Source organism: Pteropus alecto, unplaced genomic scaffold (genome assembly GCF_000325575.1).
Source record: "Pteropus alecto unplaced genomic scaffold, ASM32557v1 scaffold413, whole genome shotgun sequence".
NCBI lineage: Eukaryota > Metazoa > Chordata > Mammalia > Chiroptera > Pteropodidae > Pteropus > Pteropus alecto.
Window position 1 is genome coordinate 966,388 of NW_006434120.1, and position 5,301 is coordinate 971,688.

Below are 5,301 nucleotides of genomic sequence, written 5' to 3' on the forward strand. Positions count from 1 at the left end.
ACAGTGTGCCTCTTCCTCAGTCTCAAGGGCCTACATCATCATTGGTTTAAACTAGATTTGACTAACCAGTGGCCTGCCAGCGAAATCTAGCCTGCCACCTCTTTTTGCATGGCTGTGAGCCATGTAAAATATTTTCTAGTTTTTTTTGACAATTATTTAAGACCTTTAGTAACAGGTGCTTGCAGTTTGTTGACTTTTTTTAAATGAAATTGTAAACTTTTACTACAAATTAAAAATGAATTTCTTAAAAATCTCACCTTGACCAGATATGAAACAATTTAAAAATCTTTAAAAATGTATTGAGGAAAACCAGGCTTAAAAAAAAAAAAAGTTTGTCATTACCAAAAAAGAGATATCTTTAGGTAAAACAAACAAACAAAACCCATGTTGCAGTGATAATGCAAGTAGTTCTAGTTATCTGGACAACAGGTACAAAAGCAAGCACTTACGGTCTTCAGCTCCAATCTTTTGCTCATTTCTTATTGCTGGACCTTCATATTTATTTCTTCTTGTTGGATGACTAAACCTGGCGATGGTAGAGACAGTAAGCGGGCGTTTACTCAGCCCTGCCCTGCTCAGCCTCAGAGCAGAATTCTCAGCTGGTGGATGGGCTGTTTTGTCTCTGCCATCCTGTGGTTTAGGGGTTTCTGGACATCTGCGTCAGTAACCGAAGCTATGGCGGTACCGATGCTGAGGTGGCTGCTCACCTTTGGTCTCATCTCCTTGATTTTCCTTGTGCTCTTCATGGCTGTCTGTGGTGAAGAGGCCCCCGCAGAATCAAGGTCTCTAGCCGCGATACGTACTCTGTCTCACTGGTCTACCTTGTTCCTCTGCACCCCGGCCGCCAGCACCCTGCATCGCTTCTCCCTGCAGAGGAGGCTGGAATGTTGCAGTCGAGGCCCACAGGGTCTCCGTCAGTAGTGAGGTGGGAACTGTTGCCTGTGGCAGGGCTGTTGGGCCTGGCCTTCGGAGGGCTCTCAGATCCCTCGTCCTCTCCCCCATTCTCACGCTCTGGTAGTTCCGGGGGTGATTGCGTGGCCCCTGCACGTGGGCAGTGTGTCTCATGGTTACAGTCTGCTGCGCATTCACGCCTGCGCTGGAACGCCACCGGGGCTAGTGACATTTGCCGCCTCTGCACCCTTTTCTCCTCCAACATCAAACTCCAGAGTTGAAGGTACTTCCTGGGGTCATCCTTCTTCACGGCATTCTTGTGCACAACTCCATCTGCCTCAATGTCGTTCCTGTTGATGAAACCATATCTGTTTCTTATGTTGAACCATTTTACATCCCCAAACCGTCATTGTGATGACCTCTTTGTCCCCGCTGGCAGGCACCTATGATAAGGCTGCTGGTGGTGGTGCCCTGCTTGGTGTTAGCAGCCCTGAGGGCGGGAGCAGCAGAGGGGTGGGGCCGGTGGCTGCTGGGTTTCTGCATAGCTGCTCGTGGCTGTGGTAATGGTGGAGCTAGGCTAGAGGTGGCAGTGGGGCTGCTCAGGGCTCTCTGGGGGCTGCTCTCCACTCACGATGAAACTCCTTTACAATTTTAAATGGTTGGAAAAAAAATTTTTAAAGAATATTTTGTGACAGGTAAAAATTACATGAAATTCAAATTTCAGTATTCATAAAGTTTTATTGGCACACAACCACATTTATCTATTACAGTGTCTATGGCTGCTTTTGCTTGCAACAGCAGGAAATGAATAGATGTGAGATCACATATTCTCCAAAGCCTAAACTATGTACTAGCTGGTCCTTTTCAGAAGTTTACTGACCCTTCTCCTAAACCAATTATGGTAACTATATTCTCTTCTCAATGTTTATGTTTTGGGGAGCATGAGACTGGGCCAATAAAATATAACAGACGGTTTGACAGATGGCTTCTGGAAAAGGCTTTTTCTTCTCTGATAAAAAGGAGATATGGGATAACGCTTACTTTCTGCCTTTGGATGTTGCATGTGAGAATGTGATAGAGCTACAGCAGCCACTTTGTGATCATGAGGGAAAAGTCAAGAGAATCACAGAGAAGCTGCCCCAGATACTTTTGAGCTGTTAAATTAACCAACCCTAGAACTTTATACCTCTATATTTCTTTTTGTATTTAAAATAAATATACTAATACTTGAACATTCTGTTACTTGCAGCCAAATATATCCTAAAGCATATGATTTAAGAAAATGATTTTTAAAATTATTGCACAGTATTTCCTCTTATTAAAGATCCATTAAGTTTAAACAATTTATGGGCATTTCCCCTAACTCTTTGCTATTATAAATTATGTCCTTTTAAAAAACATAATTTTACAAATTTAAACCTAAGGCTCATGATATGTTCAGATCAGTTATTAAAAAGCTGCTAAGTAAAAGAACTTGGGTAAAAGGTACAAACTTCTAGTTGTAAGATAAACACTAGAGATGTAATGTACAACATGATGGCTATCACTCACACTACTGGATATATAGGAAAGTTGTTGAGAGTAAATCTAAAGAATTCTCATCACAAGGAGAAAATTTTTTTCCTTTTTTATTTCTTTTTATTGTATCTATGTGAAAAGATGGATATTAGCTGAACTTACTATAGTGATCATTTCACAGTATATGTAAAACAAACCATCATGTTGTATGCCTTAAACTTATACAGTGATATATGTCAATTATTTCTCAATAAAACTGGAAAACAAACTGAAATTGCCTCCCTTTAAAATACTGTCCTAACTCTTTCATGGGATACTAACTACCCCCTTATTCCACATAGACAGAAATCCAAATCCATATTCATTTCCAGTATAAACTCTACCTGATTCCAAAAAAAAAAATTGAGTTTTCAATGAAAGTTACATCAGTAGCCAAGAATGTTCAATGGGAGTCGAAATTATGTAATCAAAGCATTTCCCCCTTTTTCTCATTAATTAAAAGTACTTTGAATCAGAGATAATTTATGTTTTTGAATATTTGCAACTCCAATTAACACTTTGTTAAAACATGCCCACATGGGTATCAGGGCCAAAATCCTTCAAGTGGCAAAATTATTTCTTTCAGTATCATTAACCAGTGCATTGTGAAATTCTGTTGAAATGGTAAAGGCTCCCTATTCCATGTCACCACTCTGTCCCCTTACCTCTGACCTATGTCACACCTACCGCTTCATTACAGAGCCAGCTGCACTAATGTCTCTGAATTGTGCAATCTCAAGTGCAGCAAACAGCTACCTGAAGCAAAGAGATCAGTGCATTGACTTGTTTGTTGTTTTAAACCCAGGTCTGAAATACTTTTGGGTTGACCTACCTACACTGAGAGCAGTGATTAATCTAAAATTCTGTTTTCAAGAAGCCATCAGATTCCGGGGGGGAATTACCCTTAGAACAAACTTTGCATGGACACTTTCATGATTCAGTGACAACTAATTAGTTCCTTGAGCCCCTGTGAGATGTTAAGCTTCTTGACATCTGTATACTTCTCTATTCCTAAAACAAAAATAGCAGAAAGAGCCACTGCTGTGAGGAATTTTAAACTGCTGTGGAAATTTTATAAAATATTATTGAGAGAGATCTATTCCAGGAGAAAGAACTTTTGGTTCCTGCAAAATTCTTCATTTTAAGAGGAAGTCTTCTGGAAGGTATTACTGTATAGTGTAGTGGTTAAGAACACTACACTTTGTTGAACAACTAGGATTGAACAAGAACTAGAATGGGACAGAACTTTGACGAATCTCAACTCTTAGTACATGTATAACATTGGACAAGTGACTTCATCCCTCTAAGCCTCAGTTTTTTTCACCAGCTTCATTCATACCAGCCATGGAGTTACAGCAAGCAAGACAGCAAACAGAGGAAAAATGTATGAGAGTTTGTGCAAAAAAAAAAAAAAAAAAGAAAATCCTGTAGATTAGGGGTTAAAAATTCGCAGGCAAGTTTCCTGGTTGCTCCTTAGTTTACAGAATAAATTGAGGCTGAGGGTTGCTAAGGAGAGGTAAAGGAGAGACGAAATGTCGAAGGCTTGGGGAGAGTGATGAGAGTTTGGAACAGGCTTTGTGAGAGTAGGAGAGGAAGGGGCTAAAGAAAGACAAGACAAAGAATGGGGGAGGCGGAGGAGGAAATGACGGCTCAGCAGGATTGCCAAACAGTGATCTACAGTAGCACAGGGTGGATTGCTCCTGGAGTAGAGGAATTCAAAGGAAATGTAGTCACGTGATGGCTGGGAAGGACTCACTAAAAGTCAGATTTTTAAGCAAGCATCCGGGCTCCAAGTCCAGAGCTCCTTCTAATCTATAACAGGAGATCTGGGTCTGTCCTTAATTAGCTTTCCTTTGGGTCTATTTTCTAGTTTGCAAATACCTCTGGACCAGGTGATACTCAAAGTCCCTCAGTCCTCTAGAATGTTGTAACTGGATGTTCTGCTCCTGGAACTGCTTCTCACTAATTATGCTACATGCTACTTTATGCAAGTCATTGAAACTCCCTGACTTGTTTCTGTAATTGAATTATGTTCCAGAAGCTTGAGTTTTCAAGTGCTGATCCTATGAACGCAGTCTTTATGTTGGTTTGATGCCCGAATTTATCAGTAGCTCTGAGATGTTCATAGCACCTCCTCCCTCGGGGCGAGGGGGGAGAAGGGATCTGTTCAGTTGTGCGTTCAAGTTAATCATTCACTCAAGTCAAATCAAATATTTGTCATTGGACCGCATTGAACATCCCTTAACTACACTGCAGCAGTCCAACACAATATCCAAACAGGGCAGAAAGTTGTAAAAGAAAATACCATGTTTAAAGTAAGAAAACATGGTGTAGAAATGAACCAAAGCAGACCCAAGGCCTTCACTGAGTGTTACATTGAGTAGCCGCCAGGAAAAGATCAAGACCCTTGACTGAGTTGATGTTAGCTGTGTCTTCAGGCACTAGAGAAAATTCCTTTACTCCCAGCAAACAACAGATTCTTTGAGTACAGCTATTTAATAAACTGCCAGAGAGCCATAGAAACAGCCTAAAAGATCAGAGAGGCCGACTTCGTTACAGTTTTTGTCCGTGGGATGCAGTTCGTTGAGGGAGGCAAAATGGGAAAAAAATTTTTTAACCGGCAATAAGAGAATTTTTCATTATTTCCTTTCCGGTAGTCGTACTCAATTATAATTTAAAATTAAGGCCTTGAGTCCCGAGTTCCAGCAAGATTAACCAGCCTAGAGACTTTTGTCCATCCTCCTAACACCCCACACCCACCGCCCTGAGGTCCCACTAGAGTGGAGCCTCACGGAGGGCCTCCGGGAACCTCGGGGACGGAAAGCAACGGAGAAGCGGGGCCGCCCGCAGCTC

At 41.4% G+C, this 5,301-nt stretch overlaps 1 protein-coding gene and 1 pseudogene across 1 annotated transcript in view; one reads left to right on the forward strand and one right to left on the reverse strand.

Moving 5' to 3' along the window:
- The window catches only part of SLC25A15 (solute carrier family 25 member 15), a 43,747-nt gene that overhangs the window by 21,136 nt on the left and 17,310 nt on the right, over positions 1-5,301 (forward strand). The gene's annotated exons all lie outside the window — the stretch shown is intronic.
- Positions 309-3,143, reverse strand: LOC112477472 (annotated as a pseudogene).